We start from the raw sequence: 11,609 nt of genomic DNA on the forward strand, positions 1-11,609 counted from the left end.
GCCATATTATGATGCCATGGACGCTCCGATCAAAACGATATGGAAGCCTCGATCAGCTAACACTATGTCACCCGGTAACAGTTTGTTAAGAAGGCCACAGTTCTCTGTTATGTGCCTGTCAGAGGCATGCCCACCCCATCCCTTGGAAATAAATGATATTGCACCTTGTGGTGTAATACCAATGAGGTATTTCATGGTGTGTGTACCTTTGTAGTGGGAAAAGGCCTGCGCACGTGCTTTTAGATTTGATGGTCTTTCTGTATGTATTTCAAAGCAGTCAACAATAATAGCTACACATTTCCCAAAAGCTTCCAAATACTGATGTGGCATTGTGGCTTGTAAACAACGCCTCTCTGGCCAGTACACCAAGGGGTTAAGGCGTGCATACAACACATCTATGGTGTCAGTAAAGGCAGTGGAAAGAGTTTTATGTGAAACATCAGAGATGGACAAGGTGTTGGACTGGATGATCAAGCCTCAGACATATGAGTGTCAACAAAACCATTTGAAAGGATGACAACTTTTTGTAACTGGCAGGAAAGCCTTAACATTGTTGAACAATGACATTAAAATGGCAAAACATGGAATTCCTGTGTAATACCTGACCTTATTTGTGTTACCCTTTAAGAAGTCTTCATCCATCTTTCTTTTGTTCAGCTCATATCATCATAGCTCCGTTCTCCCGCAACAGATGGTTGATTTCTGCACTGTTGCGCTGACAGAACTGTCATTCTGTTCTTTGTCTCTTAGCTGTTGGTTCATGTGCCACTTCAGCTTCTGCCTGCTTTCCACCTTCCTCATCCTCTGCTGCTTCCTCATCCGCCCGGTCACCACATTCGTCATCTTCTACAGCTCCCACCTCTATATGGTTGCCATGTTCCTCATCGTCTGCCACTTCCTTCTCTTTCTGGTCACCACCTTCCTTTTCTTGTGCCGCTCCCACCTGGTTTATTTCTTCCTCATCTTCTGTAGTGGTTTCTCCCTGCATTTGGGATTCACTGTTGTCTCCTGCTACTGGCATGCTCATTTGTTGTCTTTGTAATCGACGAGAATACCGGTCTGACTGTAGCATGCACTTCAGTGTCCCAGGTGCAGTGTTGGAGCCCAGTCAGGATGTGTCTCATCCATTTCATATGCTGGTTTACCTTCAAGAAGACATCAATAAATACATACAAAATTTTTTTTTTAAAAACTACCGCAGTGAAACAACTTATTTTTAACCAACATAAAAGACATGCACATTAAAGACATAAGAACACGCCTTATTTCCTTAAATAAAAATGACATAGATAGACAAAAACTGCAGTACCTTCAACGAGGCAAGTGATGGGCTTTTTAGCTACTGTCCTCAGTGGCATTTTCGGTTAAAGTAACAAAACTACTTGGTTGGGTGTAGAGAATGAAAAAATAGACCCAGGCATCACTAGCCGAACAGGGCTCAATCACGCTACACGATGTACAAAGGCTTCATTGCCCAAAGCCCTAAAGGGAAACTTCTGCTTGGTCCAGACAAATTATGGCACAGTGCTGAGTAAATCTACTTAATACTTTGACACCTATCTGAATAAAAATGTCCGGAACACACACAACGATCTTGGGATGCTGGAAAACGTGATGTGGCTGATATCCAAGCCAGCCGTCTTCTTTTTGTTACATCGGACACTGCTGCTGCCTCGATTCTGCCTCCAGGCAGGAAAGCTAAAGAAAGACAAACCGATGTGTCTAATTTTTTACCTTGTCGGTCGTGTGAACGGACATTACAACCAACAACACAATACGTTCTTCCCATGACTTTAAAGTAGTCGAAATGTTTATAATTACCACAGGCCTGACTCGCGTCTGTCGGCGCAACACCAGTACCGCTATGGCATCACAAAATGGCGACACACACCCATCAGCCACCGCGGCACACTGTGGCATGACGTCGCGTTCCCAAACTCAATCGGCCGTGTCTGCGGGTGGGAAGCCGGATGTGGGTATGTATCCTAGTCGCTGCACTAGCGCCTCCTCTGGTCGGTCGGGGCGCCTGTTCAGGGGGGAGGGGGAACTGGGGGGAATAGCGTGATCCTCCCACGTGCTAAATCCCCCTGGTGAAACTCCTCACTGTCAGGTAAAAAGAAGCGGCTGGCGACTCCACGTGTATTGGAGGAGGCATGTGGTAGTCTGCAGCCCTCCCCGGATCGGCAGAGGGGGTGGAGCAGTGAACGGGACGGCCCGGACAATGTGGTATAACTGGCGAAGTACAACTGGAAGAAAAGGGGACCCCCCCCCACCAAAAAAAAAACAACAACAACAGTAAACTCCTCCGAGAGATAATGGAGAAAGATGACCGTGGCGGATACAAGAGCATGCAAAATAATTTTCTTCTGAAGCGGGAACATTTTTTGGTTTTAGAACAGCTCGCATTAACATAATGTGATTCTCATTTGGCTTTATGAACCCGAACCAAACAACATGTGGGTCCACAAAATGAGTTTCGAATTCATGATTTACGGAGCAGCTCCAGATTCTTTTTTTTTTTCATGATAACATAACCACTGCCACGCACGGAATAATCCAAAGCAAACAGCATTGTTGACTATAGCAACAATATCCCTAATCCCCCATATCTGTGACATTCAGTATGATTTGATGAATGACTCAGAGCCAGTGGGACAGGCTAAGCAGGTTGGGCCATATTGACAAAAACACGGCAAGATGTGACTAACGGGAATTCACATTAACGCCCTCAGATGGTGTAAACAGGAATTGCACTGATCAGTGGAGAAACCGATGAAGCAAAACTATGCAACATGCTACCACCACACCATCACTAAAACCACCCACCTAAGAGCTAGCTAGCTTCATCACTGCTGCAGAACCCCTGATAACAATAACAACCCATCGAAGTCCTATATTACCAATTACAAAGTGTGAGTTTTGTTGAAAGTTTACCAAAAACGAACACAGATTGAACCAGTAGGAAAAAAGAAAAGAAAAGAAAGAAGGCTGCTGTTAGCGCACTAGCTGGCGTTTAAGCCAAGCAAGCATAGCTAGTGTTTGACCAATCAGGTTGTTTATCTCAAACTACATGCTGTACAATACACAGGTAAAAAGTCCCATTAGGCACACATTGTTCATTTATCTGGCAAACACAAAGTCTTCCGATCATAAGACCACTCGACAGTGTGCGCAACCCTCTCAAATGCTATTACTTACATCCAGAACAGTCCATTTCTGTACTGAAAAATCTTTTAGTGGGACCGCAGATTATGTCTACTGGCATTGTGGTATGAAAAGTCATCAGGCTTCTTCTGGACAGAAGTTCACCAATGTCTCCTCAAGTAATTCTCAGTCAACAAACCCACAGCGGAGTCTGCTTCAGGTTGGCAAGGCGGCGGCCGTGCGGTCATGCTTATGATTTGTCCTATCTCTTGTTGTGGAGCCTGATGCAACAGCTGCCATGAAAAAGGCTACAGGTGTTTCAAATCAAACACAAATAATTAGATACATTATTGTACACACAAAAAAAAACTATCACTGCTACTCACACATTCTTGTGCAACTTTGTCTCATGCACATTGATGTACAGTAAGATGCTATGGTAAATTTACAAACATATATATATATATATATATACATACATACACACACACACACACACACACACACACACACACACACACACCTCTGAAACGCAGTTAAAACACACACAAATCCCTACTGAACATACAAACGCTCTTACTGGATGACTCCACTCCTTCCTTTCATTCTCACCTTTTTTCACTGGCTCTTTCCTTTGTGCACGCGCGCGCACACACACACACACTAACTGCACTGGTAGAGCAGGTGGAAATGCGGCAGGTGCGCCACTTCGTGGGTTTATGTATCACTGATCATTGGGTCAGACTTACAGCCTAAGGATAGGGGTTTATAAAATACTCACAGATAAGGAATCTATTTGTCTCTCTCTTTCCCTCTCCCTCTCTCTCTCTCGCTCTCTCTCTCTCTGTCTCTCTCTCTCTCTGGATTTCTCACGTGTACATCTAGCATCACATCTCGCATCTCAAACCTCTTCTATGGAAATTTGTATAAAGTACATACAGACTTTTTTTGTGAATTTGCAGTGTGTCTCTGTACAGTAAGTCTGTGTCACAGAGCCCCATCCTATTTGACAAATTAACCCTTTGTTTCCTGTAACACTATTTACTCATTCCAGAACATGCTGTGCTGGAAACCACCTGCTTCACAGAGGGACTTACAGGGTTAACTCAACAAAAACACAAAAACAGTCTAGCAGCAGAAGAGCAGGAGAGAGGGGGGGGGCGAATTTTGAATTTTTAAAACAAGTATTTATTCAGCAAAAGAAATTATCAAAAACAGACTCAAGATCTTTTTAACAGTATAAATATAAACAAACACTCAACATGCATCTTTTAACAATCCCAAAAATAATCATTCAACAACTCAACACATAATAAACAGGTAATAACCCCTTTAATCCGAGCTCTGCAGCAAAAATGATGCTTCACTCATCTCAACTTCATTCTTGAAGTGGCAAAAAGAAATGCAAAATAAACAAACAATGATAATATTGATGAAGAAGAAAAGAAGAAGAAGAAGAAGAAGAAGAAGGAAGAAGGAAGAAGAGGAAGAAGAAGAAAAGGAAAAAGTGAATGATGATGATGATGATGATGATGATGATGATGATAATGATGATGATGATGATGATGATGATGATGATGATGATGATGGAGGTGATTAGAGGTGAGTTGTGAGCTGACCACCTCATAGATAGGAAATAGAGTAACAGGACAAAGTCACTGGGAGATGACGCCAAACAAAAGATGGAGTCAAGAGAACAAAAGTGTGCACCGCTGGAAGTCAATCAAACCTTTCGAGGACGAGCGGACAGACAGACTGAAAGACAGACTGTAAGACAGACAGACAGACAAATGGATGGATGGACGGACGGACGAACAAACAGAAAGCCATAGAAGAGAACACGGAAAACCAAAAGTTTCATTTCTCACTTTCAACACAGATACTAATCAATCTTCAGTCTGGAACAGTGACATCCAGGTGGTTGAAGTTTACTTGACATTTTAACTTATAACGCTATATGCACCAATAGGGTCAGGAATATAAAAAACATATGGTGAAATCTCATAAAACAAAGCAAAATCACCCCGCCCCCCCGCCTGCATATGAAACATTCTGAAAACTTCAAAGTCTGGTGTGATTACGTTTCCTTGCTGAACTTGTGAGATGTGAGGCGTATGGTGTGCTCTATGGAGGCTCATATTTTCATGCAGTTGAAGCCATTAAAAAAAAAATTTTAAATGCCAGAGCACCCCTCTCTCTCTCTTAAGTTTGTGCCTAAAGCCAGATCTTTATCAATATGGAGGCGTGATGGAGTACATGTTTTTACTACGGGAGTGGCTGGTCATCAAGGGGCAATGCAGGAAAACCTTGTTTGGTGTGTCAATATTTACAGTGACACATGCTAGGTGAACACTGACTGACTGAAGTGAACTGTGTGTGTGTGTGTGTGTGTGTGTGTGTGTGTGTGTGTGTGTGTGTGTGTGTGTGTGTGTGTGTGTGTGTGAGACAGAGATACCATGCTCTGATAAACAGATTTGGGACCCCGCAAACCTGATCTACGGGTTTCCTTTCTCTCATACAGTTCTGTCTGTGCCTATGTACATATGTACATGTATGTGTATGTGTGCATGGGTGTAGGTATGTCTGTCCCATTCTAAACTGCAGCAGAACCACATCAAAACCTCAAGTCTCGCAGCCATCGTTTCAGGTCTAACTTACTAAACACGATGATACGAACAATAGTTTTATTGTTCTATCAAGTATCTTTTTTTTCCCCGTCAGAACAATGTAACCTCAGATAAAGCAATGCCCGATAAGAAAAAAAGTAAACTAATTTATTGTCATGTGATATTCAATAACCAATAAGAGGGACAGGGGGGACTCCCTGCACCTACCTGATCTGTAAGTACCATTTGCATGGCAAATAAGAGATATGCAAATTTGCCCAGGGGTGTAGGCAGACTGTCCCTGTGGCACTTTTCAGTACCATATACCTGCTATCCTCGCCCAGTCTTCTTCACACACACACACACACACACACACACACACACACACACACACACACACACACACACACACACACAGGCACGCACATGCACATGCACGCATACATACACGCGCAGGCGCACACGCGCACGCACACACTTTCCTTTCCTTTTTTCTTAATCCTGTATCACCTCACTCATTTCGCTCCTTCTCACACTTCATTTTTAACCTCCTAGCATGTATTTCCTTTTGTTTTATTCATTTGTTGAGCCTTTTCCCAAAAAGGTATCTTAGTTTTTTCTTGTTTTCTTTTTAATCCCTCCATAAAATCTTAAATCGACAGTGTCACATTACAACATTGTGACTCACTCGGCCACCTGGTTCTCATGCTTTGTTGTTTGTCATGTAAACTACAAATAAATGAAATTTGGCTCAAGTTCACTCAGTTCTAGCCCCCCCTTTTTTTAATCTTCCCCTTTTCTGTTTACTGTACAAATATGCCGGCTACCCTCCCCCAAGCCATGCCCCTCAGAAATAATTATTATCATGTGTATTCAGATTTTTGACTACTCTGTTGTTGCTGTAAACAAAGTAGTAGGGAGAGGCCCTCATGATGCGTCACGCTGGGAGTCAAGCTGCCGTGAGCGAGGCGTCCGCGGTGTATCCATATAAATATGACCGTGAACACCGGATACGAGACCGTACATTTATAACTTTCTCTCTCTCTCTGTCCGTCCATCTGTCTCTGTCATGTACTCTCTCTCTCTCTCTCTCTCTCTCTCTCTCTCTCTCTCTCTCTCTCTCTCTCTCTCTCTCTCTCTCTCTCTCTCTCTCTCTCTCTCTCTCTCTCTCTCTCTCTCTCTCTCTCTCTCACGCACACACACGCTATCAAGCTACTTAAATGGTTTTGTCGCCATCTAGCGGTCACTCACAGCAATTCTTATTCAAACTAGTTTTGTATTCAAGTACAATTTCACTAACAACGTATGTATGAGAGTGGGTTTGTTTTGTTTTGTTTGTTGTTTTTTGAGGGGGGGTATGGGAAACCAATGTGTTAAATTAAAAAAAGAAGGTGATAATGACCGTTTTAGTCTCAGACAATAAGTTTTTTTGGAGTCTGTTTAAGTCTCAAAAACATGAACTTTATTGATCACAGTGCTCAGAGGTTGGTCGTCATCACAGACACATAGTCAGGAAGTCAGATCCACCCACATGTCTAACGAGACCCCATCGATGGATCACTCAATAGACCATAAGTGCCGACATCTCTATTATCTGAGGTTTCAATGTTCATTAGATTAAAGGCAAATAACCATTATGACACAAAGGACTCTGTTAAAAGGTTTTCAGGTCAAAAATCTGTATGTCCAGTTTTGAATAGTTCTGTCACTTGTTCATGCTTATAAAAATGAAAACAATATAAATCACTAATTTTCTAAGTAAGAATCTTAAGATTGCCACCTTTTAATCATCAACCATGAACTTTCTTTGGTTCTTCCTTTAGTACTTCAGTCAGGACATACATCATTAAGTAGGCATCTTATGTCACATCTCATTCTGTAATGAGACTTTTCATTCAGTCAAGACTGGTTTCAGTATCCCTCTGATAATCAGATCACTTGGCAAAATTAAGGAAACACCAGTGTTAAAATTTCCCTCAACCCACTTAGGGACCATTTTCACTGAGTTGGCCTGACTCATCATGAGTGATTTGGCCTCTTTAATTTGGAATTTCCTGGATGTCTTTTTGACCCTTTGATCATCACTGGTTTTCCAAATGGCTCATAGTTCACTGATGACTACTGTGCATGAGTCACTGGCTGTTTATATTGTCCATTTCATGTGAACACACTAATATAAACCAGGAAAGGACCTGCATTCCTATGACTGACCAGGACAACTCAAGGAGCCCCAGACCAAGGAGGTTTTGGGCCTGGTATCTTAATCAGCCCTCTCTATGGCAGAAAGGCATAACCTACTGAGCGAGTAGGGCCTTACAAACTACTTTAATCTGTAATTAGCTTACAGATATGTTTCAGTGTTCTGATAAAAGCCCGTGTTTCATTTTCTCAGTACCAAAGAGCTCTTCATGGAGGGTTCATGTACCGTAAAAACAACAACAGTGGATTTTCCAATAACACAACTGGGTGCTTTTTTTGTATGAAAAGATGGAACTTAGGCCAGAGATGGTCTGTGATATTTCATTACAGCAGGCACACCACCTACAGCATTTACCGTTTGGAAAACGGTGCCGGCTCTGTGCACAACAGACAACAGTGTGGTTAAAGAATATCTTCTTTACAGTAGGGTGTGTTATAAGTAAAGTCAGTAGATGGTCTAATGGTGATAAAGTATGAATCATTTACCAGAGGTTTGGATATATAAAATGGCCACGTTCGTAATGAACTTGAGGCTTGACATGAACTTCGGGGATGACATTGTGATCTGTACTGGGAGTAGGTAGCAGGTTGAGGAGAGCCTGGAGAGGTGGAGGTATGCACTGGAGAGAAGAGGAATGAAAGTCAGTAGGAGCAAGACGGAATACATATGTATGAATGAGAGGGAGGACGGTGGAATGGTGAGGATGCAAGGAGTAGAGGTGATGAAGGCGTATGAGTTTAAATACTTGGGGTCAACTGTCTAAAGTAGAAGAGCAGAAGAGAGGTGAAGAAGAGAGTGCAGGCAGGGTGGAGTGGGTGGAGAAGAGTGTCAGGAGTGATTTGCGACAGAAGGGTACCAGCAACAGTTAAAGGGAAGGTTTAAAGATGATTGTGAGACCAGCTATGTTGGATGGTTTGGAGACAGTGGCACTGATGAAAAGACAGGAGGCAGAGCTGGAGGTGGCAGAGTTGAAGATGCTAAGATTTTCATTGGGAGTGATGAAGAAGGACAGGATTAGGTACAAGTATATTAGAGGGACAGCTCAGGTTGGACGGTTTGGAGACAAAGCAAGAGGGTCAAGATTGAGATGGCTTGGACATGTGTGGAGGAGAGATGCTGGGTATATTGGGAGAAGGATGCTGAATATGGAGCTGCCAGGGAAGAGGAAAAGAGGAAGGCCAAAGAGGAGGTTTATGGATATGGTGAGGGCTGGTGTGACAGAGGAAGATGCAGAGGACAGGAAGAGATGGAAATGGATGATCTGCTGTGGCGACCCCTAACGGGAGCAACTGAAAGTAGTAGTAGTAGTAGTAGTAGTAGTAGTGGTAGTAGTAGTAGTAGTGGTAGTAGTAGTAGTAGTAGTAGTAGTAGTAATGAACTTGAGGCAATTCTGAAATGCATTGTGATAAACTTAGAGAAATTGCTCAGACTGTCCACTTACATTTTGCTACAGGACAACTACAGAAAATGTCATTCATTAATAAATCATGGTACAACTTAAAAAAAAAAGGTGTGTTTTTGAACGGTCTATAATTCCTCAGTGAAAACACGCTACTCGATTTTTAATTTGTCATGTACTGACGTACAGAATACATTGCAGAACATGTTCAGTTCTGACTTGGTTGGGCACATCATACAGAATCATGATATTTATCTATGGCTCATGGAAAGACATGCTGGGCATCTGTGACCACCCTACACACAGCTTCTTCTCTTACTGATGTAAATCTTTTATTAGAAACCATTTTCTATCCATGATGAGACTTTGCGCAGGGTGGTTAGAGATGCCAGATGTTCTGCAGGCACATGCTTTTCGGTTTGTGTTAGTCTCCGATATTGACGGGTTTTTGCTGTACTAGATAATAAAATTTAGTTTACAGTGAAGATTTTCATGGGTTGAAAATGAATTTGGAAGTAAATTCTGACATTATCAAAATTGCGCTGATGTCAAAAAGTAGATTTGAAAGGAGAAAAAAAAAAGGATTTTAGAGAACCCTACAAATTACTTGGCAGGAACCACTGGCCCCAAGTCTGCTCAGAAGGGTTGGTCCACACAGAGTAGATCATTCAAACAAAGAGGTGTAAAAACAGCTTAATAAAGAATTGAAAAGAAATTGGTGAGGTAACAGGAGCAGTCAGACACTGAATAAGAGTCAGTGACGTTATCAAAATGGCACGCTGGTACCTTGGCATCCCCCACTGGGTTAAAAACACACCCCGGAGCCTGATGCTAGGCATCAGGGATGCAACAGCAAACAGAAACTGTCCCATTCATGTGCATGTTTGTGAGTGTGTGTGTGTTGGGGTCATCTACCTGCACGCATGCTGGAACAGCCAAACAAAAACAGAGGCATTCTTGTAAATAAACAGCTTGATATATGAGAAGAAATGTGAATTCTGCATGGTTAAAATAACGCCGCAGCGAAGGTGTGTTTCGCAGATGGAGCAAGTCGCCGTTAAGGCTTTGCATGTATTTGAGTTTGTCAAGCGAGGCTGTCAGAAAAACGCACCCATAAAAGACTTTAATGAAAATAAAACAGATGTGGATGGAACTATATTTCTCGAAATCTATATTTATTCAGTACAAATGTTTATATAGCGCTGAAATTTTTGGCTGATGAATTGCTGAGGTCCATCCACCACAGTAAAGGTCATACTGTGGGGGAGTCTGTTTTTGTTTTTTTCAAACAAAAAGTAATAGTAATCATGTAGGCCACGACAGTATGTCAGCGGGAGAAAAATATCCAGCTGACGGGCCATATCAACATTCAAGCACACCGTCTGAGCGACTCAGCAAAGTCCAGACTATCGTCAGTTTAGCTAAGTTGTGGTCATTTCATGTCACTCATTAATTCATTCAGTTAGTGAATCTATTAAAATTTTACATGGAGAGAGAGAATACATTCTACAATTTACGGCTCAGGTTAGTGCTTGGATTTAAAACACACTTCAGTGAAGTGTAGACAAGTGAGGCATGTAGGAAACAGTGTCAAATAGAAGTGCAAACCGTACAAAAAGCAAAAAAAAAAAGTGAAAAGACTTTAAAGTGTATTATCTAAACATTTTAAAAAGCATAGCTACTATATCTGATATTTTCATATATATTCCTTCTTGTTCTTTCACAAATTCTTATAATCGTCTTTCCAGCACAGTCCAGCTGACCTGTAGATAGTTTTAGCTTTTAATTTGTCACAAGTCTTCTTTTCTGCCCCAGTGATATGCAAAAAAAAAAAAAGGTTTTCATATTCATTGATTATCCCCCCCCCCCGTCATAATCCCAAACTGTCCGAGTCGATTCCTGCTTTCTTCAATTATTTTGAAGCAGATGCCAAATAGGTAGAGAGTGAGAGAGAAGAGATGATAAAACTGCACTGTGTTTGCTGAACATACGGAGCCAGTCCTCCATCCGTCTCCATCAACTTTAAACCCCTGCAGCACTTAAGTTCTCCACTCCAGCAGATGGTGCTATTTCTGCCCCTGGAGCGCAGGCGGCAGTCTGGTGCCCCCACACAGAGCCTGTGTACAACCATGGGTAGGAAGAGACAGGTCAGAGCACAGCAGGGCCGGAGAACAAACAAGGCGGTGGCTAAAACCCCTTCTTCTCCGTTTGTGTGGGTAGAAGAAACAGCAGAGGAAACCACAGTAGGTATAGATTGGGT

Source organism: Lampris incognitus, chromosome 15, assembly GCF_029633865.1.
Source record: "Lampris incognitus isolate fLamInc1 chromosome 15, fLamInc1.hap2, whole genome shotgun sequence".
NCBI lineage: Eukaryota > Metazoa > Chordata > Actinopteri > Lampriformes > Lampridae > Lampris > Lampris incognitus.